Raw genomic sequence first — 27,426 nt, 5'->3', positions numbered from 1 at the left:
TGCATCAAAGCACATAAAATATCTAGGAATAAATTTAACCAAGAAGGTGAAAGACCTATACTCTGAAAACTATAAGACACTGATAAAAGACACTGAGGAAAATACAAATAAATGCAAGCATGTACCATGTTCATGGATAGGAATAATTAACATCATTAAAATGTCTATACTACCCAAAGCAAACTACAGATTTAATGCAATCCCCATCAAAATACCAATGTCGTTTTCAACAGAACTACCACAAATAATCCCAAAATTTGTATGGAACTAAAAAGACCCTGAATAGCCATAGTAACCTCGAGAAAGAACAAAGTTGGAGAACATCACACTACCTGATATCAAACTATATTACAAGGACATAGTAATCAAAACAGCATGGTATTGGCCTAAAAACAGACACATGGATTAATGGAACAAAGTAGAGAGCCCAGAAATAATCTATATCTATATGGTCAATTAATCTATGGGAAAGGAGGAAAGAATGTACAATGGGGTAGTCTCTTCAATAAATGGTGTTGAGAAAACTGGACACATACATGCAAAAAAAAAAATGAAACTAGACCACATTTTTACACCATATATAAAAATAAACTCAAAATAAACTAAAGACTTCAATGTAGGACCCAAAACCATAAAACTCCTAGGAAAATACATGAGCAGTACAATCTTTAACATCACTCAGTAATTTTTTTTGGACATGTTTTCTCAGGCAAGGGAAAGAAAATAAAAAATAAACAAATAGAACTACATCAAACTAAAGGGTTTTTGCACAATGAAGGAAACCATCAATAAAACAAAAAGATAACCAACTGAATGGGAGAAGATATTCACCAGTGATATATCTGATAAGGAGTTAATATCCAATATATATAAAGAAATCACACAGAACTTAACACCAGAAAAATCAAACAATCTAATTTAAAATATAGGTGAGGACCTAAACAGACATTTCTCCAAAGAGGAAATTCAGATGGCCAATAGACATATGAAAAGATGCTGAACACCCCTGATCATCAGGGAAATGTGAATTAAAAATACAATGAGTTATCACTTCACACCTGCCATAATGGCTATCATCAAAAAATCAACAAACAAGTGTTGGTGAGGATGTGGAAGAAAGGGAACCCTTGTTGGTGGGTTTGCGAATTAGTGTAGCCACTATAAAAAATAGTATGGAGGCTCCTCAAAGAATAAAAAATAAGACTACCATATTACCCAGCAATTCCACTTCTGGGTATTTATCCAAAGAAAACAAAACACTAATTTATGCATAAAAGATATATGCATCCTATGTTCACTGCAGCATTATTTACAACAGCCAAGATATGGAAGCAACCTAAGTGTCTATCAGTAGATGATTAGATAGATAAAGAGGTGGTATATATACACAATGGAACATTACTCAGCCATTTAAAAAAAAATGAAATCTTGCCATTTGCAACATGGATGGACATAGGTAGTATTATGCTAAGTGAAATGTCAGAGAAAGATAAATGCTGTAAGATTTCACTTATATGTGGAATCTAAAATACAAAATAAATGAACAAACAAAATGGAAACGAACTCAGATACAGGAACAAATTGATGGTTGCCAGACAGGAGGGGGTTGGGGGGCTGGATGAAAAAGGTGAAGGAATTAAAAACTACAAATTGGCAGAAATAAAGTAGTCATGGGGTTGTAAAGTACATTATAGGGAATATCGTCAATAATACTGTATTAACTATGTATGGTGTCAGGTGGGTGTTAGACTTACCTGGGTGTTCACTTTGTAAGTTATATAAATGTCAATCACTATGTTGTACACCTGAAACTAATATAACAATGTATGTTAACCATAATTGAAAAATAATAGATAAAAATAAAAATGTCAAGAAAGAAAGAGAGAGAGAGAGAAAAGAAGAAGAAGAAGAAGAAGAAGAAGAAGAAGAAGAAGAAGAAGAAGAAGAAGAAGAAGAAGAAGAAGAAGAAGAAGAAGAAGAAAGAGGAGGAGGTGGAGGAGAAGAAAGAAGAGTGAGCGGGGCAAAAATAGATCTTTCAAGAGCTTTAGGAAAATAAAGGAAGGAAGGAAGGAAGGAAGGAAGGAAGGAAGGAAGGAAGGAAGGAAGGAAGGAAGGAAGAAAGGAAGGAAGGAAGGAGAGAGAGAAAGAAATTAATTAGATAAACGTAGATAAGATGGCTTCCCTAAGCACAAGGCAAACATATTCTTGGAAATCAAGATGATGGCTTTGGAGAAGAAACTGAAGACTCTCAAAGAAAAATTGCTTCATCTCAGTAAAATACAGTGATAAATTATGTTCAGGTGCTGCCTCTCGCTCTTCTTTTATCTTTGTCACAAGCTGTCTCATGCCCACTTTGCTACCCTTAATGACCATCCACGTATGATTTAACTCATGTTTTATCCTACAAAATCCACAATACTGGAAGGCTGCTATTTGACACAGTAAGTTGGAAACCTGGGAAATTATAGTTTGTCTGGATATGAAATATGTGAGGGCAGAGAGGCTGGCCAGCCTACTATAAAGAATATAGGGAGCATATAGAGAGTAGTCAGGATATCCTTATTATGCTTTGCCATTTATTTTGTCATTTATTGGGTGGCATAAATCTATATTTACTTTCTCAGAGTTTAGTAAAGCTTTTTAACCTTGCAATAAAACCATTTTGAAAAAAATAAAATTGAAAATGCATATTTAATTAAAATATTATATACCGAATTTTCATTTCTCATGTTTTCTTTGGCAGAAAATAATTATCATAAAGGAACATCAGTATCTATGGCAGAGTTAATAGTTATTTCAAGAAGATTGTGCCCAAAGTCGATGATTTAACACATGTACCTGCTAAAGATGCATTTACAGATACTCTTTAACCACGAATTTTTATTTAGATCAAATAACTATTCCTCGAAATTAGTTTTGCTCATTTTCAACTCCAAGTTTCTGTGGCAATTTTTTTTTTGGACATGTACAAAATGTTAAGCAGCATCTGTTAATGTGTTACCTTTATTAGCAGATAAAAATTGCAAGCTTTTAAATTATGCCTGCTTTATATAATTTTATCAAATAATTTGAATATAAAATCAGTACTCTTCAATAACAGTTTGATTTCCTATCCAGTTCAAAGACTCAAAGTGAAGCTAACAGAAGTTCATTTTACTAAAGGTGAAACATCTGACAATAGTGCACAAACTATTATAACTTTAGTTTAAAATGTCAACATTTAAGACATATTACTTATTTGTTTAGTAGTAACACAAATACGAATTTTTGGAGAATATCATCATGCTAAAAACAATGTTCTTACCAAATTAATACATCTATAAGGTAGAAATGGACTTTGAATCAGTTATGATGTATATATATTTCATATTGGTCCAAACAAATTGCAGTATTCTACATATCAAAATAGAATTTGTAGGTGCTAAGATTTGTAAATATTTTTTATACATACATGGTTAGAATAATTTTATTCCAAAAGTTTGGATACAAAGTTGATGTTGAAACAAACCAAAAAAATAATAAAGAGGATTTAACAAGGCAATTGGCATTTTCTTGGAATCTTTCCTAATTCTGATTGAAGAACAACTTTTTGTAAGTAAGTTCTAATTTGGGGATGCATTTTTTTTTTTACAAAATCACTTGGAAAATTTTAATCATAATATTCAGTAAATGGAGCACGCTAATACTTCAGCTCTTGAAACTTTTAGGGATTATTATTATAAACAAAACTTGCAAATAAAAGCATACTAAAGTATGCTGAAAGGAATCGAAGCAAGAAAGAGATTGAACAAATCAAATAAATATTGAGTTCTCAAAGGACGAGATTTAATTTTTAAATTTCATAAATAATCCTTAGAATATCTTAATTTGTGAGAGTAATCTTTTGAAAGAGTTCCTAATTTTAGGATATATTTATATTCTGTATAGGATTTGATGGAGTTCCTAATTTCAGAATATTTATATTCTATATAGCATCACAATATGATTATAAAGGCCTATAATTTTTCAGCATCTAAATTTGGAAAAAATTAGGAAGATCATAAATATATGCAACCTATTTGACAAGTTCTGTCTTACAATATTATTTATTGGTAAAGAAACTCTAAGTAAAGAAGGAACAGTTTCTATGAAAAAACTTGGACTGAAACATTTAATAATAAATAAATTATAATTGAGAATATTTTCTATTCAGCTAAAAGTTCTTATTAGGTACCTAAGCCCCTTTAGATACTATTTTTCAAATAAAAATATTATTATCTATATTGAAGGTGTAGATATTTCAAATTTAGTAATGGTAATTTTGAAGATTTCCAAAAATTTCATAAAAAGTTAAAAATAATAAAATCACATTGAAAAAAAAAGACTTCTTCAGAAAAATACCACTGAAACTCTATTACATACAGGTAGAACTAGAACATTTAAATTTATTAAAATACATGAGGATATATCAAGAATAATTATTCTTTTCATGTTATGTTTTTAATATTTAAGTAATCTATATAAATGAATTTTTAAATTTTATTTGTAGTTTTTAAGAATAAGTTAAACAAATTTTAATAGCACTATTTTTACACCTATCTGTGTATTTTAGTGTTCTCTTTCATTGTCAAAATTTTTCCAAATTAGAGATAAATGATGTGGTCCTCTGCTGCTCTTGACCACTGTGCTTCCAGTTAAGAGGCTCTTGTGCATTGTTTCTAAAAGACAGAAGAGTCGGAAGCTAGGAACCGCTCCTCCAGGGTTATCGCTACCTTCCCACCTTTGGTCATTTTCTAGCAATAAAATTCAAAGTGTGATTTATGTTCAATATTTTTATTTTAACAAGATTTTCCTTATAAATCTCCCTGGCAACTCAGGTGAGTAGATCAGAACCTGGACGATGTCAGAATTAGCCAAAGAGTGGAGTTTATTGAGTGTATCATCTGTATTTGTGCAAGTAACTACTCTGAAACAGTGACTCAAACTGGCCTTGTAGTAAGAACGTGCTATGTCTAAAATTAAGGAACTAAAAACAATAAGATGTTCCTTTAGCTCATAAGTGAGTACTATTTCTTGACACCTGCAGAATTGATGAGATCCGTTAAGTGACCCACAGGAATCACAAATGGTTCCTGCACACAGGACATACAATTATGATAGGAATAAAGTTCACTGCCCAGCCCACCCGCCTACTCTCTCTTCCTTCAAGTCTGCACCAGCACAGGATTTCTGGCTATGTGACTGACCTCCACTAGTCTGAAAACTGTTGCAGTACTGCTATAAATGACTCCAAACATCTCCTGACATATACGTCTAAAAATGCATATTAGTTATTATTCATGCCCTCTGGACCTCTTTCCTCTGTTATTACTGTGTCTCTTTGTGTACTATTTATCTCTCCTTTAGTCACTTCCCCTACTTTGGTATTTGGGCTGATATTTATGAAATTGAATTCTCTCTGGAACAGTTTATATTTGTACCACTGTTAAGTATGCTTATCTTACATTGTCTTTTATTGCATTTTTTTCTAACCTCAAGGTTGCTGTGTTCCTTAATGGCCAAAATCCTGAAGGATTTAGCTCTGTACCTCCTATATGTTTGTTGCATGAAATAATATTTGCTATTGTTAAACATTTATTTTCAGAGCTTTATATGTTAGGAAGAGGACATTATATAAACTAAAGGACAAAAGTTTAAATAAACTAGGTAGCATATTTTAAAATAATGCTGTGTTACACAGATGCCAAGATAGTATCACTAGCTAAAATGTCTTTCTCAAAGCTCCTGCCTCATAATACAGCTGTCTACTGAACAACTCTAATTGGATATCTCAAAAATATTTGAAAATTAATATGCCCAAAACTGAACAAAACTTTAATTTCTCTCTTAACCTTAAATTGCTCTCCTCCAGTCTTTCTCATAATCACCCATTTGTTCAAGTGTAGAAGTCATCTTGATTTTTCTCTTCTTATCTCCTCCCCTATCCAAACATGAAGATAGCTTGTACTTACCTTCGAATCCACTGAACTCTAACTCCATTTCCATTACCATGGGTCACATATTCTATGGAGATTGCCCCAGAAATGGTCTCCTTGCATTAATTCTTGCTTCTCACCATCCTCAGTCTCTTTTTATCTAAATTGGGCTATCCTTGCCACATTATTTTGTGTCTGAGAATCCCACTTATTTTTAGCACTTATCTAGAGAATGTCTTGAGTAACACAGCATTAATAAAATAACTAATAGAATTTCATTCAGTTGATATGAAAATTAAGTTAGCTTAACTTAAAAAACAGTGTCCCACCACTCGATTGTAAGTTCCATGAGGGCAAGAGCCACATGAGTTTTGGTCACCTTTTTTCCCCTCCAGTCTTATTGAGATATAATTTACATGTAACATTGTATAAGTTTAAAGTATAAAACATAATTATTTGAGATATATATATATATATTGCAAAATGATTATGTCTAGTTAACATCCATTGCCTCACAGAGTTACAATTTTCTTTTCTTGTGATGAGATCTTTCAAGATCTACTGTCTTAGGAACTTTCAAATATACAACATTGTTAACTATAGTCGCCATGCTGTACATTACATCCCCAAAACTTACTTATTTGTAACTGGAACACTGTACCTTTACCCATCACCCCTTGCTCCCCCACCCCCATCTCTGGCAACCACCAATCTGTTTTCTGTATCTATGAGTTTGTTTACTTTAGACTCCACCTGTAAGTGAGATTTTATAGTGTTTGTCTTTTTCTGACTTCACTTATCTAAATGCCTTCATGGTCCATCCGTGTTGTCACAAATGGCAGAATTTCTTTCTTTATTATGGTTGAATAAATTTCATTGTATATACCACATTCTCTTTATCCATTCATCCCTCAGTGAGCACAGGTTGTGCCATGTCTCGGCTACTGTAAATCATGCTGCAGTGGGAGTTTTGTTCACCTCTGCATCGAGAGGACAGCTCAGTGTCTGGCATATAGTTGACCCTACATAAGTACTTGTTAAACAAGTAAATTAATTGATGATTAAAGTACTCTTAATAGTAAGGCAGAGTGAATTTATAGGTCTCAAATTTCTACAAATATGAATTAAATAGTTCTAAAATATTTTAAGTTATATGCTTCATCTTTAAAATTCACATAAAATCTGTATTTTATTTCAATATATCTATGTTTGTTTTAACATAAAATCTAATTTCCCCATCAACATTTCAGTCTTCATATGAAATCTGAGTTCCAGGAAGACCTGCCATGTTTATCAGGGGACTCTGAGCACTCCTGGCATGATGCACTTGCACCCTTGTCCAGCCCATTCTGAAGCACAAAGACTCCAGTTTGAAAATGGGAGATTAACAAATAAGCTGGGTTTTTTAAAACTAAAATTCTATTAGCATTTTTATACAGCAATAATGTGACTGTATTTTCTTCCACCAGTAAATATTTTCCTAATATCAAATAATTTACCAGATTTGCTTCAGCAAAGATCAGCTAGATTCATCTTCACATTGATAGCAATTGTAAAGACTAGGTAAACTCAAAATGAGAAGAGATGATACAATTGTTGACATCAGGTCAAAAAAGAACCGTGTATAGGTCATTTGATTTTATTGTAGTGTTTGTTATTGAAGCAATCCTAGAAACCAAGATTGGGTTTCTTCCAGTAAAAAAGTTCATTATTTATGTAGCATAGGCTATCATTAACTTAGGCTGGAAAAACCCTAGGTTTCTAAGTTTTATGCAGGCAGTAATCTTATAAAATAGGCACTCTCATTATCTCCCTTGTTCAGGTGAAAAAAACAAAGCTTAATAACAATCAGTATTTATTAGTTCTAAGCACACTTTCTCTCACTCATTTGCTTCTGTAGTTCTTAATACTTTATATATACTAACTCACTTGATTTTGACTAAAACTAAATAAAATGAGTATTATAATCTTCTCATAGTTATTTTTACTATTCTCGCAACTTTTCCACAAGTTTGAAGTTATTTTGAAATAAAAGGTAAAACATTTTAGTTACAAACATATGAGTACAATGCACATTTGAAAAATTAAGATGTAACTGATTCCATGACTATGACACTATGAGTTCCCTTAAGTTTCCTTCAGTTTTCCTGTAACTTTTTAGAATTTTCTACATTTTCTTTGTTATCCTATTATTAAAGCAAAAACTACACATATTTGCAAGCCATTCCACTAAAATTACAGCCTGATTCCAATTTTACAGTTAATTCATTCATTTATGCATTTGATCAATAAATAGTTAAATAATATTTATTGAGATAATTAAGATAGTTGATAATAGAAAAATCACTTCATGATTACTATAATTTGCATTTTTTGAACAGATATTAACATTAACTTGCTGTATTTTTATAGAAATTTGGTAAATTAGAGCTAAAGAAACTGAGGCATAGTATGGTTAAATAACCTACAAAACAGTTAATACATGAGTGATCTGGGGTGTAAGATTCTCTCCTAATGAAGTTTTACTCCTTATGTTTAAAAAAGAAACAAAACTGAGCTTCTAGAAAATATTAAAAACCAAAAGCATAGAAAAATCATAAAATTGTTTCTGATAAGACTAATTTATTTGAGAAACGTGGTAATACAAGATAAATGGATGGTAAATTCTGCAGGTGTTAGTTGTTATTTGTTAGTTTTAAACAAACATGAAGATTGTTCAGACAAGGTTTGTTCTATATGGTATTCTTCTCATATAATCCATGTTCCAAAGAATTTTAAATCATGATAGAAAATAGGCACTTTGAGACTATACAATAGAATTTGTACAACTATCAAAAGAGTACCACACCAATCAAACACAAGTATCGATTTTACTCCTAAATGCATGACCACCTCTTTCGCTCTTCACCTTCTTCCTTTTGGCTGGTGTCATTAACAATGTGTTTACTGATCCCAAATGAATTTCCTGACCAGCTGGTTTTAACAGCTCTCCCAGTGCATCCTGCTTCTGTGGTTTTATATGTGCTCAGTTTAGGAACACAAGGTACCCAACATTCATAAGCATAAAACTGGAAAAAAGATTTTTTTATGTTCTACCTGTGATGCAACTTAAGCTTAGAGAAAGATCAGAATGTACAAGATTCACTTTAACAATAACAATACTCTTCTCACAAAGGTTCTACCCGTGTCATTGGTAAAAATGAAAGTATTGTGTATGTATGTATGCATGTGTGTGTATGCATGTATGCACACCTGTGAATATGTATTTTTATTAATACAGTATTATTACATCATTAATTACATTTTATTAATTATTACATTAATAACATTATTTAGGGATACCATACTAATATATAAATGAAACCATTTGAATACATATTCTGTGTCCTCTGGGATTATAAAAATAATACCTATCTTTTTCTTTTTGGCTAAGCTCTATAGGAAAATGGAATTTTATTTTAATTTGAACTAATACTCATTTGAAAAAAAATCAAGTTCATTTAAGATTGTTGCATGGTTATCTCTTCATTCACGTAACAAAAATTTACTGATCTTCTATCATGTCTCTATTCTTACTTATTGGATATTTTTATTTGAAAAAAGTAAAAGACTTCATAGAAATTTAAATTTAAATGTTAATAGTTGTCATATGTTACAAAATTAAGCAGAAACTTGCTAGTATTCATTGTGATAGATACAAAACTGTACAAGCTAAGTTTCTTGTACTCAACTGTAACATGTTGAGAAATACAGGACAGAGGAATAACATACAAACAAAAAATATTAGGTCAAAAATGAGAGGAGAAAATACTACCTGGTAATGGAAAGTTCTAATTTTAAGGAAATGTAGAGGATGGCAAAGAGGATAATTGCTGTAGATGATAAAATGGAGTGTGATCTAGTTGCAAGTGTAGGAATTGGTTTATGTAGAATAAAACACCGTGCATAGCATCAGCAGGGCAAGTAGATTAGATGGGTTCAAATACTGGTATGTAAGTAAATATGGTGGTGGTGGTGGGTGGCACTTGTGGATGTTCATTTCTGTTGGCTTTTAGTTTTGCAGTGAAATAAGAAGCAAGATCAGTAGCTGAGAGAGAATGGGAGAGACATTGTTAAGAGTTTTGAGAGAAGAGAGAAGGGATAAAATTATCACCTAGAATGGTAGAAATGTAAATGGACTAGGGATCCTGGGCAGTAATAAAGGCCCATGTAATCTTATTGATCTTAAATTTAGGTGCAAACAGTCAATTCAACTAAAAGTTTTTCTCCAGTTAACATTCATCTATCTTAGTGCTGAGGAGTTAGATTTAACCAGCATTTGAATTTTGCTGAGAAGGAAGAGAGCCGAAGATAGTTGAGAGTTTACATAGGAGATAGATTATGAGGCAGAACATCTGAGCTGTATAAGAAGGAAATACACGAGGTTGGTTAGGAACAAAGAAATGATGGCAGCTTGTACATTGTAGGTCCTTGTGAAGTTGAAGTTCTATTGAAAATAAGGTGCTAATATCAAATCAAAAGGCTCACTCCTTCTAGAAACAGAAATTCCAATGAGATAGTTAATTTAGCTTCATTTTGATCACTGAAAACACGTACAAATAGGATCTGGTGGGTATTTTTGCTTGTATCATTCACATTATCTAGCTAACAGGCATACAAAAACTTTAACAGTCAAGGAGAAATATAGGAAATAATAAACGTGAAGATTTATCACTGGTAGAATGTGGCACTGCATTTACAGATTCAATAAAACCCAAACTGCATGTCAAGACTAAAATATTAGTTTTGAAAAGCTCAGTTAGAGAAATACCTACTTAGCTACAGATTTATCTTAGCATCGGTACTAGTCACTATATTTTTAAAACAAAGTTATAATTCTTCTTTGGTTTATATCATAAACTATATAACTTTATTGCAGTTTTCAGGTAGAAAATGAGGGGGATAAAAGAAAAGAGATCTCACAAGTTTATGGTCTAATTACCGGCAAGATGCTGTGCCAAAAACACAATTAGTCAATTGTTTCAGCATAAATCCTGCTTCTAGGTCAGTAGCCAAATGTAAAATGTTAATGTAAAAAAGTGTTATACTTGCCACTAAATATTTTTATATTACGTTATTTATGAGAAAATACAAATAGCATTTTACATAAAAGCTGATATTTACTATCAAAATACCACATTTAAATTATAAAATAAGACTTTGAAATAACATGGAAAACATGGCCAACAATTTTTGATAAGAGTAATGAAATAAATTAAAATGTATCAGATCAGAAAGGGCTTATCAGATATAAACTCAATGTAATACCAACTAAAACTTAACTCCAATGGTCACTTCATTTTTGTCCTGCCTCTATTAAAAGATAAGGTGCTATTCTAGCCCATAAATGTTTCAAATAAGTTAATAAGCAACTTAAGTAAGCCTTCATACTTAGATAAAACTTGGATATAATTCTTCTGTAATTTTGTTGTTGGTGAATGTTGAGTTAAAATACTGAATGTTATAGTAATTATTCTTATAATAACTTTATATTGCCCTTTATTGATTGTTGAAAAGGAAACCCAAACAGAACACATTATTTTGTAATGGAAAATGGATTTAAATAAATGTTTATCTTATTGAAGATTGACAGCTACTATAACCTTTGAACCCATAGATTGACTATGTTAATCATCAAAAATGCATTTTCAAGACTAAGTCGAACTGATTAATTTTGTTATGTAGTTCAACAAAAATTTGCCTCTACTATTTCTGACCTTAATCTCAACTCCAACTCCTTTAATTAACCAATAACGTAAAGTTTAAAAGAGCAAGTCTTAAGCTGTTTACACTTAAATTTTATGTTGTTAAGACTACTGTCTTACATTCCAGATTTCCTTTCAACTTCCCCTTATATCAGGTAGAATTCAGAGTGGCTACAAACATTTTTGAAATGTGACTAAGGGGAAATGAACTTAGGTATATATTTATTTGAATTCAGTGGGTTATTATGTGTCATAGTCATTTATGTATTTAAGTCATTGCAACTTTTCCTGGTATAGGTATGATTTCTAAGAAAATTGCTAACACTGAGTGCACTCAACTGGCGCCCAATCTTGTGACAGAAGTGGCAGGGCCCGAAGTTATATCACAGTGTGAACACTGCTTGACATTGGAAGTATGTGTAGGTAACGGTAGAGAAACAATGTTTGAAATATATGAAGCCAGAAAGTAGTCTGTGGACAACTTTTTCAACTAATACAACTCATACATAAAAGAAACTAGACAAAGTTTTTTCCAAATTTGACAGCAATTCTAAATATACATGTGACATTATCAGCAATGAATTGTGAAGCTAAAAAATATTTTCTAAACTATAAATAACAAAAGATGTTTCAACTATGATAGACTGAATTTTCTTTCCATTTTCTCTATAGGTGATGATATTACAAAATCATTGCCATATGAAGATATGTTCAAAGACTATACAGTCAAAAATATAGTAAAAAAGTTATATCAGTTAATTAATAAAAATATTTTTCTAGATTTTATGATTCTGTGTTATTTGTCAGCTTTCTTTTTTTGACTTGCAAGTTGTTACAATTTTTTCAAAGAATTGACTTTATTTTTTTATTAAGACTACTTTTTTAGAGCAGTCTTAGGTTCACAGCAAAATTGAGGAGAAGGTAAAAAGATTTTCCATATATCATCTGTCCCCCTATTGCCTCCCCCAATGTTAACATCCCCTACTAAAGTGGTACATCTGTTACAGTTAATGAATCTATACTGACACATCATTATCTCCCAAACTCATAGTTTATATTACAGTTCATTCTTGGTGCTGTACATCCTATGGGTTTAGATAAATATATAATAACGTGTATCCATCAGACTATTTTCACTGCCCTAAAATTCCTCTGTGCTCTGTTTATCCTTACTCTCCCTTGTATAATTTATTTTTATTCTAAATTAATAATTTGTTTTCATTTTTAAGTTTATTTTTGCGATTTTTCTTAAAGAAGTTTCCCTCAAAATTTTATAAACTTAAGGCCTAGCAAAACCTAGATGTGTCCTGTCTATAATACAAAATTTCACATGCCCACAGCTAAAACAGTCCACAGAACGCAACCAATAGCTAGAACAAACTATTTGACCTTTCTTAAAGAAATGTGCTACTGTCATCTGAATGTTTGTGTCCCCACTCCCAAATTCATATGTTAAAATCCTAATGCCCAATGTGATAATATTTGGAGGTGGGGCCTTTGGAAGGTGATTAGTCTATGAAGGCAGACCCTCTTATAAATTGCATCACTACCCTTATAAAAGAGTACCCAGAGAGACCCCTCTCCTTTTCTGCCATGTGAGGTTATGGCTAGAAGGCACCATCTATGAACCAGAAAGCAGATCCTCACCAGACATGAAATCTGCTGACACCTTGATCTCTAACTTCTCATCCTCCAGAACTGTGAGAAATAAATTTCTGTTGTTTATAAGCCACCTCATCTATGGTATATTGTTATAGCAGCCCAAACAGACGAATACATGCCTACAGTTTTGTTTAAAGAGTTTGAACTTTAAGAAACTCTTTTTGTGGGTATTAACATGTATAAATCCAGCACACCTTGACAGAATTTTAGGTTCAGACTTTGGATATAGAGCCAGACACCTTTGCTGTGGCTCCATCTGAGAGTCGGTCCTTACCAAACAAATGTGTGAATAAGTTGAAGAGATATCCCATTCCAACTCCAAACAGAATACAGCCATCTTTCAGCAGTAGGTTCTTTGCTTTAAGGTATGATAACTTAAAAATGATGTTTTTAAGGTAACAAAACACTACATAAACTTAGAATGGGAAGAAAAGTTAAGAGTTTGTTTAATTTGACATTATACCAAATAAAGAAATTCTATGTAAAATATGACATCCTTAAGAGATATTCATCCAGCTAGCTTTTGCTTAAAAACTATCAGTTTTTACATCCTCACAAGGAAGACAACCACTAATGAATGGCTTTGACTCTGATACAAATTGAACTGAAGTCTAACTCCTACTAATGCTATGTATGTATGTTCTCTGAAGCCAAAATGAGTAAATCTACTCATTTATTGACAGACAAGTGTCTCCAAATATTTGAAGATTTCTTCCATCTCCCTGAAAAGCCAATCTCACTCCAAATTAAGTATCCCTAGCTCTAGATTCAATAACCTTTCCCTTCCTATGTATATTAACAAGTGTAATTACTCATGCCACTAAATAGAAAAGGTCTTTTGTCAGGTACATTTTAAATTTAAATTGTCTAACTCGAACTTCAGTTAATAGCAATTAATCCTCAAAACTTGCAAAATAACATCAGTCTCCACCCCATTCCCCCATTCCCTTTCTATCCCACTGCCATCTCACACACACACACACACACACACACCACACCACACACACACACACACACACACAAAACTATTGGCTGCTGGAGACTTGAGACTTGGTAATTACTTCTCAGGCTTCCTACCAGATGCACAATAAATACTTTGCAAAGTGCTAAAAGCACTGTACTTGTCAGCAGCAACTTTAAAAAGAGAAGAAAAAGCATATTGTACATTTCTACAAATAGCAAATGGTCTACATATCAAGGCTGTGAATTTTTAGTTAGAAAGATTTTAATCTTTGATCCCATGAGCTCCTTTTATTAAGACATTTGGAAATTGAAGCAATGGCAGGCAACTTATCCAAAGCCACACAGCTTATTTATGACCCAGGTTCTATAAGATCTTGTCCCATATTCTAAAGCGTTCAGCCACACTAAAACATACAAGTCAAGCTCAGCATGGTTAATCCTCAGGATTTACTTGAAGAAATTATGAAACCACATTATTAAAAGGATATTGTTTATGAAATATGATGCTAGTATCTTACAAAAATAATTATAAAAATTATAGTACCATGGTGAACATGAGATACTCGACCACTGAACAAAATATTAAAAGGTACAGCACATGTCTCAGATGTAGTGACACAAGATAATCAATCCCTGAACTGTTGTTAACCTGAGAAATCATGTCATAAAATCCATATCTTTGTTGGGCATGGAGAGAATTCTGTGTTCAATTTAAACAGCTTTCAAAATTACTCTTTCTGGCCAAAAGAAGTTTAAAACACCATTCTCTTCTCATGATAGCAAATACCAGTCACAGCATGCAAGAAAGAAATTAACGTTGAGCTATGGCATCTCACAAACAGAAAGGGAAACCATTTCTGGGGTAACAAAGGCATATGCTCAGATATTTCATAAAGCTGATGCGAAAACAAATCTTTGTAGAATTTATCTAATCTTTTGATATAACGCTGATGTAATGAAAAACAGATAAGCATAGTTCATATTTCAAGAGACAGAAAGAAATATCAAGACCAGACTAGAATAGAGAAAAACCTTTCATCTTGATCAAAGAGTTTTCACCAGTTCTTTTTATGTCTGTCTCTGCGTGTGTGTGTGTGTGTGTTGGTTTGGGCCTGGGGAGTAAGAGAGAGAACCAGAATTTATTGAGCATTCAATATGTGTCAGACACTGAATTTTGCATTTTACTTTTAAAATTTAATCCGCACACACCCTAACATAATCCTATGATGTAGGTATGATTATCCTCATTTTGCAAATTAGGAAAGGGAAGCTCTGGGGCTTCAGGTCACTCAACTAATAAGTGGCAGAGTGTAGGCTGAAATCTATTATGTTGAATGTTAGAGTTCATGATCATACTTCTAGTCCTAACAAGTTAATGACTTAGTAACCGTTAGACATACACTTGTCTAAAATCCACCAGACATGGGAACATAGGTGTTTCTGATAAATTTCCAAGATATCGTCCTTCCAAGAATCTCATCCACTTATAAAGAATAACTGAGGAACCCTGAGTAGGCCAAATAAGATGACTTTGTACTAGTTTTCCAAATCCTGTTCATAGGAGCATTCCACAACCCCATAATACTAGTTTTCCAAGCTGCAAAATACATTACTTCAAACTTAATGGTTTAAAATAACAAATATTTATTATCTCAAAGGTTTTGTGGATCAGGAGTCTAAGCATAGCCTAGCTGTATTCTTTGCTCAGGGTGTCACAGGCTGAAATCAAGGTGTTGTCAGATTGAAGAAACTTTCTGGAGCTCAGATTCTCTTCTGAGTTCACATGGTAATAAAAGAATTCAGTCTCTGTGTTTGTAGTATGAAGGTCCCTATTTCCTTGCTAGCTGTCAGCCAGGGGCTCCTATCATCTCCTAGAGGCCATCTCCAGGTCCTAGGCTCATGGCCCACTTACAATATGGTGGCTTACTACTTCAAAACCAACAGGAGAATCTCTCATTCGTTCTCATAAGATAGAGACTTATAACATAATCTAAGCAAGGAAATCACTATCCCATCGCCCTTGCCACACTTTATAGACTAGAAGTAAATCACAGATTCCATCTGCACCCAAGAGGAAGGGGTTATACAGGGTGTGATTTGCGAGTTGAGTGTTAGTTCACCACGGACCTTAGTATAGACTAAATGTTTTTGTCCCATCCCCGCCCCCCCAAAAAATTCACATGTTGAAACCCTACCTCCTCATGTGATGGTATCAGGAAGTGGGGTCTTTGGGACATAATTAGAATTAGAAGAGATCGTGGGATTGGAACACTCATGAATGGGGTTAGTGTCCTTGCAAAAGTCCTGAAAGAGCTTGCTTCCTTTTTTGTCAGGTGATGGTACAGGGAAAAGATAACCGTCTCTAAATTCAGAAGCAGGCTGTCACTAGACATAGAGCCTCACCATGCAGGCTACCTAATCTCAAACTTCCAGCCTCCAGAACTATGAGAAATAAATGTCTGTTATTTATAAGCCACAAAGGTTATGATATTTTGTTATAGCAGCCTGAACTGAAGAAGACAGACCTCAAGTCAAAAAGTTTTAGTAGTGAATTTAGTCATCCAGGTCTCCTTGCTTATCAATGAGTTTTCACTTCATTCTAAATCAACTGCAATTTCTGACATGGAACAGGACAAAGGAAAGTTATCCAGCTAGATTTTAATTGTTTCATGGGGGAAAAAACTTAATTATGAAAATATTATTAGCAAACCACCAAAAAAAGTGATATAAATTTCATCCTTCTGATGATCCAAATAAACCAGCTAGATTATCTGCTTTGCTCCTTTGTTTTAGGATTGCAAATTATGTCACTATCTTGAAGCATTAACAGACAGACCCAAATAGCAATACAAACTGTCCACAGTTGGCAATTTAGCTGCTTCCAGAGAGTCAGTAATCAATCTTGCCCTTTTAGAGCTCAAGAATAGGTCAATCCTAAAATAGCACTACTGGAAGTTTTTTCCTTCCATTTTAGTTAACACAAACATAAAAGATTATAACAACAATAACAAAAATCAACTAACTAATAAAATAACCTGTTATGTTTTTCAGTTATTTCATTGAATAGCATTGTTTATTCAAAATTATTTGTAGCATTTTTAATTTTCTCACAAGAAAAAAAGAGAAATATTGCTAGTTTCTTTAGATTTTTCGAGAAAACCAATTTGTTCTTCATAAGTTTTTCCCACAGTTAAAGAAGGTAAAGTACAGGAATTAACTACTTATTATAAACCCAATTTTGTGCTGGGCCCTATTTATGCTCCTTTATTGACATTGAAAACAAGGATTAGAGATTGTACATAACCTACCTCAGGTCACTCAGCTAATGTATATGGTGATGGCTTTGTGCCAAGCCAGGCAGATTTTAAAGCCATGTTTTTTTGCTGTTTGCTTTCTAATCTAAGAGCTGTCACTCAAAAAGAAAGAGACTTCAGATGAATGATAAAATTAACTCATATTATGTTGCTAAATAAATATGTGAACTTGAAGGGAGCAATTTTTACAAGTTTGTCACCAAAAGTTTACAGAAAATGCAAAATAAACATGTAATGAATATAACCAGCCCACAAATGCAGATTTTTGCCTACGAAGTGTTAAAAGAATTGAATTACAAAAATTTCAATATAAGATTTTACACACACACACACACAGGCACACACACACACACAGGCACACACACACACAGCAGATATACATATATCCTGCTTCTCTAGAAAAATCTAAAGATCTGACAACAGTCTCCAGATTTCCCTCCTAGCAATAACCAGGGCTATCGATTTTAGGCAAATTATTAAGGAGTAATGTTTATTCAGGACTCTTTCCAAAGGTAAAGAGAAATAAAAGTTCAAATAAGAAAGTGTATTGAGGTTTCACTTTCTACACTCTACATACCCAGGTGTCCTTATGCATCAGGAACTTTGAGAAGAGACAAGTTACCTGGCTCCCCAGTGATCTGGGAATGATGAACTGTGGGATACAGAGTATTTAATTTATCCCAGAGTCAAGTCTCCTCTCATTTGGAAAGACTGGGATATTTTTGGCTGTGTACACTCTTAGATACACTCTGGATGAAGCCCATTCTTTAAAGGCCATGCGGTAATTCAAAAGCAGGGCCTTCTGGGAGGATCATTGACTACAAACTTGTCTTACCACACCACTACCAAGTTGTACAAACAGCAAAAATAGAGAAGACAAATTACTTAAAGAAAGTTGACAATTTTTCCTCTGGCAAAATACTGTTTTGCATATACCAGCAATACCAAAAGAAGGCTGTTAAAATTTAAAGAAGCACCTTAATGAACACATTATAACCAGAGGAAATTTAAAAATAGTCATAGTCCTGAAAACTTTGTGTTTCAAATATCAAATACCCTTATTTTCCATACCTCTCAATGAGTAAATTATAATACAGTGTATTTTTTAAAGCAATGCTTCAGAAAACACGTAGTCATTAGAGTTGGACAATTTGAGCTAAAAAATCTCATCCTGGCTAGTATCTAATTATGTAATCTTAGCGAGTGTGTGGGTATGAGGCAATCTAACCTCTCTAGGCCATAGTTTCCACATTTATAAAATACAGATAATAATAACTATTTCCCAGACCATTCTGATGGTTAAACGAGAGTAGGTATATATAGTATCTAGCACAGAGAATGGCAGGTTTAGGAACTAACTGGTAGCTTTGGTTATGGGTGTCTGTATCACATAAGATAACATCTTAATACATGCTGTATACTGTCATGTCAATGCAGTACAGGGGCTCTAAAACAAGTGAGCATCAGAATTACTTGGAGGGCCTGCTAAAACCCGCATGGCTGGGGTTGGGCCTCAGAATTTCTGAGTTTCTGGGTCTGCGGTGTGACTCAAGAATTTGTATTCCAAACAAGTTCCCAGGAAAGTTCAATGTTGATGCTGCAGGCTAAGGAACCACACTTTGAGAACTAGTAAGGGAGAAGAATGTGAACTTGATTTAGAAGCAGCTGATCTGAATATAAGTCTCAGATCTACCAGTCACCAGGCATATAAAAGTTCAGACTCAAAGGATAGTGTGATATTAAAAAGAACAATGAATTGAAAGTCAAAGTCTCTATTAATATGAATAATTTTATGACAACTGGCAAACATTTCTCTATCTGGGCTCTAGTTTTCTACCAGTAAAATAGGCAGTTAGATGATATTTGTATTCTTTTTCTATGCTTTCACAATTTTTAAGTGTATGATTGTCTTCAACCATTTTGGACAGTTATTACAAAACAGAAGATAAGAGAAATGCAAACAATAACTCATACTGAAAATATTCAGAACCAAGTTAAACGCCCTCTGCCTGGCTATCTTTCTGACCCTGATAATGTGACTCAGAGTTGAGCAAAAGTAAAATAAGAAGAAAACAAAAGGAACATAAGTCTGAGTCGCTACTACATGTGCCATCCATTCATTCATTATTCAGTCAATGAAGATTATTTTCAGTGCCTCTTATGTTCCAGACAGTGTGAAAGACCTTGGGAAAACAGGCTGAAGAAGACAGGGTGATTGCATCAGACTAGCAGGACATTAATCCATTTATTTCTCATATAACTTGTTACATTGTGACATTTCTTGAGAAGCAATGGCCCTAATCCATATAATGCAGCTGGCTAGTGCACAATTTAGAGGGATCAAGAACTAAAACCCACACTGATTGAATCTGATGAACAAGAAGAGGGACCGAAGATCAGTTATCAGATCCAGAAACTGAAGACTATTTGAGAGACTAATGGTCTCCCTAAATCTATCCTCTCCTTCACAGTTATATTTAGATAGGCACGTGACATTCCACAGAAAATTTATTTCCCAGCTTCCTTTGCAAACTGATGTAATCCTGTGATTAAATTCAGAATGATGGATGGGGAGCAGAAGTGAAATATTCAATTTCTGAGTCATACCCTTATACATTCGTAGATCACTTTCCACTGCTTTTTATCTCTTTCCACGCACTGGAATGTGGCTTTAGTCAGATGGACAAGAAGAACATTGTCAAGATTCTTGAGTCTCTGGGTGACCTTGTGAAATAAAACTGCTCTAGCCCCTGGAACTATATAGCAGCTCAAACTCTTATGGGAGAGAGAAGTGTTTAAGCCACTGTACTTTAAGTTTCTTTGTTGGAGTATCTTAGGGTATATCCTATCTAATATAAATATCTATAACTAGACAAGAATATCTATTAAACAAAATTTGGAAAGAGAGTGAGAAATATATCCACTTTTGCTTATGACAGTAGCTCCAGAATCTAGCACAGTGCCTGGAACATATTAACAGCTAAATAAATAAGTAAATTCGATGAAATAGATGTGGCTTCTGACTTCGCGGCAAATCATTGCACTGTGAGGACACAGACATGGAAACAGAACTAAAGATTAGCTTTCTTTTTCAATCTTATTAATGCACAGTCTTCCAATTCTCCAAAGATATGTTATATTTCATATTTTTTAAATTCTTATGTTGGCAAAATTTAAGTTATTCTGACATGCTTTTTGATAACCAAGGAAAATAGTTATCAGGTGCTAAGCTTGTTAGAAACTAGGTGCAAATAACATTGAATCTCAATTGTCTTGTTTGTGCTATTATTGTGTGCCAAACTAAATTATTAATATATGTTTTTTGAGTTCATACAACGAAAGTTAGCAATATATTTGTGAAGAGGTATCAAATTAATGGTCCTTTTTCTTTTGTTGTGTTTAATGAGGTTATTTTGATTTATGCACAAACAACAAGTATGTATATATAGTCATACCATGCACACTTACATTTTAACTTAATAAAAATATTAAAAGATCTTGCATTTCAGTTATATGAAAGTTGTTAAAAAACAAGCATTTTTATGACATAACAATTATTTTTTTGCATAGATATTTTACAGACTTATTTGATTCCAGAAATATTATTACTTTATAAGGCTGGAATTTTATATTATTAATGTAAATAATAGTACATACCTCATAAAGGTATTTTAACGTTTCTGCATCATTAGACCTTTCTGAGCAAAGAAAACTGGAGCCTGGTTAAAGGACAAATCTTGGAATTTAAAGAGTAAATAAATAGAGATTTCCAGAGGAAAAAAAAAAATGTTTATACTTCAAAGCTGGTAAAACCCAGCTTTACATTTACATTACAAAAGATTGAAAATAGGCCCTTCCCTTTCTCTTTCCAGAGAGGATTCGTTTTTATTGGAAATATTAGATATCTCCTCCTTCCTCTCTCAATCTCTCAAGAGGAGGAGGTGGAGCTGTGTAGCAGTTCCTAGATAAACTCTGAAATTCATAATTTCTTCTGGGTAGTGCAAAAACCCCTTTGTATGTACAGGATGACTTCTGGCTTTTATAGAATAGCCCTAAAATGAGAGAAGGGGACATAGGTAACTGATGCAATTATTGCCATATGTTACAATATTCTGCCTCTGATCTAGAAACTTCACGTTTGCTTTCAAGACAAAACAAATGAATATAGATATTGAAAACTTATAATGAGCTATAAAAAAAGCAAAGATCTATGAACACCATTAGATAAGTTGCATGCTATGAACATGGTAGATGAACACCATTAGATAAGTTGCATGCTATGAACATGTTTTTATTCCCTACCTGTTACCATATTTATCAAAAGAAAAGGTATTAATGATAAGGCTCTTCGATCAATGAGTGTCATCTTCCTCAAAATACAACGAAACAGAGAAGTGGCGATTGCACAAAAATTGCTGACTAATGTTCTTCTCTAACGTTTTGTCCCACTTTTCCTTTCAATTCTTTTTTATATGTAGCTGCACTGTCTAAAGACTTCTTTGTCCATTCAAATTCTACCTCTACTTGAGAGTAAAGCAACGTTGGTGAAGAAATATTATACGATGTATCAAACATGGTTCATTGTAAACAAAAAGAAAGAGGGTGTTTTTCTTAATTTTTCCCTTTCATGAAGAATTATTGCCTCTTTTCAAAGCTAATCCCATTAGAAATTGTTCTTTAAGAAATGTGTTTTCCCTTTCTGATATCTTCTCAGTCTCTCTCTGTTTTTCTCTAAGTGTCTCAGCTGCCTGCTTTGTGTCTCTATGTCTCTTCACTTCCTCTCTTTCTCTTCTTTTTGTGTATCAGTCATCTGTTTCTCTCTTGCTACTTCTCTTTGCTTCTACATCTGTCTCTATCCCCCTCTTTTACTCTCTGTAGGCCTCTCTCTCTTGCTCTCTCTCTCTCCACATCCCACCTCCAACATCCAGCATTTCCTCTCTGATAGGTACACATTTTCCTGTCTTTTAAAAATATATTATTTCCTTTATCCGTCAGGTTGCAAGCACTTAACACCCAAAAGCTCTCCTTTGCAAGACAACTTTACAGAAGAGAAGTTCACATAAGAATTGAGAAGGTAAAATTAAAAAGCTCAGAAGTAATCTTAAATGGGAGGACTATAAAAACAAAGTGGAGTGCCAAATCAAGTAAGACAGAGATCAAAGAGCACTTGCCAACTTTGTCATTTGGTTACTGGTAACTTAGTGTGAGCAGTTTCCACAAAGTGGTGTGCGCAGAAGTGGATTACAATGAGCTGGGGCATGAGCAGGAGATGAAGAAGAGAAAACAGGGAGTTTAAAAGCAATAAATATTTATTAAATGCCTACACTGTGCTGGCAGCGGTGTTAAGCTTAGCAAACACAATTGGCAGCAAGCCTGACAGGCTCTACCTGTCTTACAGTCTAGTGGGAAATGTGACAACGTTAAGAAACAATGTAAGAAGAGTGTGATGATGATCTGACAAAGAAAATAGAGTGATATGGAAGTATGTCAGACAGACATTAACAATGGATTCATGGGGGGTGATGGACATTGAAATAAGGTAAAGACTGTAAATTTTAGTCCTCCTCTTCGTGGACACAGCTAGATGACATTTCCAGCTTCATATACACTTAGGGGTGGCTATGTAACTAAGTCCTAGCCAGTAAAATATGAACAGAAGAGAAACGTACCACTTCCGGGCCTGTCCAGTAAAAATTCCTCCATGCTTTTATCCCCTTCTGTTGTTTGGGGACTTAGATGCCACAAGATAAATAAGGCAGAAGCTTCATCTGCCTGGCTCTTCAGATCACTGAATAAAGCAGACATCTTTCCTTTGTCACCTCCCCCTCCCCAACCTCATAAAGAAGAAATAAACTTCTACTGTATTTGAACCTCTCTATTATTTTTGGTCACCAGAGTTATCCTAATTAATGTATATGAATTGAGGAAGTGAAGGAGTTAGCCTAAGAAAAACAATGGCATTTATGTGTTCATATGTCCATCTCTTATGTTCATTGTAAACAAAAAGAAAGAGGGTGTACAGATTTCAGATTTATAAACAATGAATCTATACAACTGCCATCATTTGCATTTTCTTCATGTTATTAAGCCTAGTCATTCCCTTAATTCAGTAGTGTTCTCACATGTACAGCACGCTAAATATATCCCCAATATTTAGCTGTATAATGGCATTCACATATGATTTTCCAACCTTCTGACCTAAATACATTCTGTGTGGATGCCATAAATATTAATTTATACTGGCTATGTTATCTCTCTTACATTTACACACAAAAATATGGAATAATATTTTTAGTAAATTTGTATCAAGTCTGGATCATATTTCTTAATAATTCTTTTAGAACTTGTCATTTGCTTGTGCTACTTAATATTATCAGATCAAATTAAAATTGGTATAGCATTTAATAAATGATTTGAAAAATCAATTATGGTATTACTAGTTCATTCTTTAGATTAGCTAAAGGCATAATTATTAGAGGAAGTTAAATTATTCTAATTATTGCATTAAAATAGTTGCATATTCGTCTCTATTTTAAGTATTTTTTATTATTTGCTGTATTACTCTTGAAATAAGTGAGTCATGCTATTTTTTAATACTATACACACACACATGTTATAGTATTTGCAGATTTAATATAAAGCAATTCAACATTTAAGATTTTCATCAAGACTTTTAAAGTCTTGAGACTATAAAGATGAGTAATCTGGAATACTTATTTTAAGGAGATTATATCTAGCAAGAGACACAAACTTAAATAGCCATAATAATATGAACAGTGCCAAAAGATAAGTATAACATGCTATATCAATGCAGAGGAGAGAGCAATTACTTTTGCTAAACAGTAGAGAAGGTAAGTTAAGGTTTCACAATTGTGAAACTTTACAGGTGAAACTTGAAGAGTAGCAATTTCTCAGGTACAATGGCAGACATGTCTTGAGCATTCCAGGTGGGGAGAAACAACTTCATATAAATATCAGAAGCATAAAAGTGGCCAGCACATTGGGGAGAAATGACTAGTACACCAGTCTAAAATATTTTAATTTTATTCTGTATGCAAATTTATTCTGTAAGCATGTGAAGGATAGATTAGGGAAGGAAGAGTTAAGGGGAGGGGGACATTGGTTAATTGCCCTTGATGACAGTCTAAATGAGGTATAATGAGGACCTGGAAAAGGTCAGTGAGAATGGAAAGAAGGGATATTTCAGAAATAGAAATAATTGAACTTGACCTTGAATTGAAAGAAGAAGAATTTACCTAATTTCTAAGTTAGGTCATTGAGGGAATAACGATTCCATAGTAAGAAATACATAGTGAAGAGAAAGTTTGCATAGATCATAAAATTATATTGGGCATATTCAATTTGAGATATCTATGGAGTAACCTGAAGGATATAATGTACATAAATTAGTATACGGACCAAGAGCTTAGAAGAAAGGTACAAGCTTCCAGTTATAAAATATGTAAGTCATGAAGATGTAATATACAACATGATGAATATAGTTTACAATGATGTTTTGCCTATTTTCAAGTTTCTAACAGAGCTGATCTTAAAAGTTCTCATCACAAGAAAAAAATGTTTTGTAATAATATATGGTGATGGATGGTAACTAGACTTATTGTGGTGATCATTTCACAATACACACAAATTTTGAATCATTATGATGTACACCTGAAACTAACATAATGTTATATATCAATTATACCTCAATAAAAATGTATATTTAAAGATTATTGAAATACATTTATACATCAATAAAAAAATAAAGTGTAGCTAAAATGATATAGATGTGGGAGACATTAGGCACTGAACTGTGAAAGGAGATGAAAAGCCAAAGGAGGAAGATCATTTAAAAATACAAATTTCTGAAGGGTAGAGAAAGATGAACACTGAAAAAAGACAGATAATGCTTGGTCATAGAAATAGAAAGGAACCAGGAAATAGTTGGCTTTGACCCAGTCTAACATCACTGCCACTGACCTGCCAGCCAATAATATTCACTTGTCCTAGATTCATTCCATTGTTCTCAAATTTTTCCCACTTTGATCCAATTCCATACTGGCCCTTGGCATTGGCCTCCATCTCTCCTTTAGACTCTCCCTCTCATTAGGATTTAGAATTAGTACCTGTCCTTCTGGCTCCTTTTGCTCTGGCTTCTGATTCCAATCTTGCCTTCAGGAGCTTTGGATTGGATTCTTTTACTGTCTTTCTGCACAATGAACTATAAAAACAGTTCTCCATCTAGCCAATCCCTTAGAAACTAGCTGTGATCCAGGCAAACTAACACTAATGAAAACTAGCATGGGGGTTGGGGTGGAGGTGGCCTCAATGGGAGCCAAGTCCAGGCCCAGCCTAGAGCCCCACTGCATGCGCCCCCACCTATGCCCCCTATGACTTCATACCACTACCAGCCTCAACCCCCTGGAGGCGAAAAACGCAAGATCCAGGCACTGCAGCAGGCAAAGGAGACGAAGGACTGGAGCGGGAACTGGACGGTGAGTGCGAGCGGCTTAAGAAAGCTGAAGGGGATGTGGCAGCTCTCAGTCGCATCCAGCTCCCTGAGAGGGAGTTGAACAGGGCTCAAGAACAAGTGTCCATAGCCCTGCAGAAGCTGTAGGAAGCAGAAAAGGCTGCCGATGAGACTGGAGAGGAATATAGGAGAGAGAAAACTGGGCCATGAAAGACGAGAAGATGGAGATCTAGGAGATGCAGCTCAAAGAAAACAAGAACATTACAAAGGAGGCCGACCGCAAATACAAGGAGTAGCTTGTACATAAGTTGGTCATCCCGGAGGGCGAGCTGGAGAGGGCAGAGGAGCAAGCTGAGGTTTGTGAACTAGAATGTGGTGACCTATGAGAACTCAAGGATGTCACCAAAAATCAAGTTGCTCAAGGCTGCATCTGAAAAGTATACTGAAAAGGATAAATATGAAGAATTTTATCCTTTAATATGAAGAAATATTAAACTTCTCTCTGACAAACTGAAACGGGATGAGACTCGTGCTGAATTTGCACAGAGAAGAGTTGCAAAACTGGAAAAGACAATTAATTGATGACTTGGAAGAAAAACTTGCCTGGGCCAAAGAAGAGAACATGGGCTTACATCAAACACTGGATCAGACACTAAATGAACTTAACTGTATATAACCAAAACAGAAGTCCTGCTCCAGACCTCTGTGGTCTTCTCTTCCCTTGTAAGAAGTTTCTTTGTTACTGGCATCTGAGGTTTCCTGGAAATGTCAAGCAAATTATGAATATTTGACCAAATATTTTCTATCAGAGAAGATTTGAGCACCAATTAAATCTAATTTTTTCCTTTATCCTCCCCACCCCCCGCAAATGGCACCAACTCTTTCAGCTCTATTTTTATCCTTAAATTGCACTTATTCCTAAGGTAAGCAGGGTATTTCCTATTGAACATAGTCTCTTAAGGCTGAGGATGTTTGGTTCCTCGGAGATTAGACAACCCCACACTTTCAAAACGCAGACTCCAATATCTAGTGACTTTTTATATTTAAAAAGTTGAAATATAAAACCTCTGGGCCACTGTTGGACACACTACAAGAAGCCAAGGACCATCACATTAAAATGGGTGGGGCTTTTCCATCCAGAGCAAAAAGGAGTGTTGGGTGGGCGGCTATTGCGAGAAGTCATAAACCACAGATTAACCTAATCATCCTGACTCTTTTCCACACTTGACTACGCAGAACAAACATCCTCTGAGCAATCAGCATGAGAATGCCTGGGAAATAGTCATAATATTTACTCTGATATGAGTCTCTCAGCAGGA

At 34.0% G+C, this 27,426-nt stretch overlaps 1 protein-coding gene and 1 pseudogene across 24 annotated transcripts in view; one reads left to right on the top strand and one right to left on the bottom strand.

The window, feature by feature from the left end:
- MAPK10 (mitogen-activated protein kinase 10) overlaps positions 1–27,426 on the bottom strand; it is a 437,658-nt gene that overhangs the window by 78,236 nt on the left and 331,996 nt on the right. The gene's annotated exons all lie outside the window — the stretch shown is intronic.
- Positions 24,446–26,858, top strand: LOC102887149 (annotated as a pseudogene).

This window comes from Pteropus alecto, unplaced genomic scaffold (assembly GCF_000325575.1).
Source record: "Pteropus alecto unplaced genomic scaffold, ASM32557v1 scaffold161, whole genome shotgun sequence".
NCBI lineage: Eukaryota > Metazoa > Chordata > Mammalia > Chiroptera > Pteropodidae > Pteropus > Pteropus alecto.
This window is presented reverse-complemented; position numbering and strand designations above follow the sequence as displayed.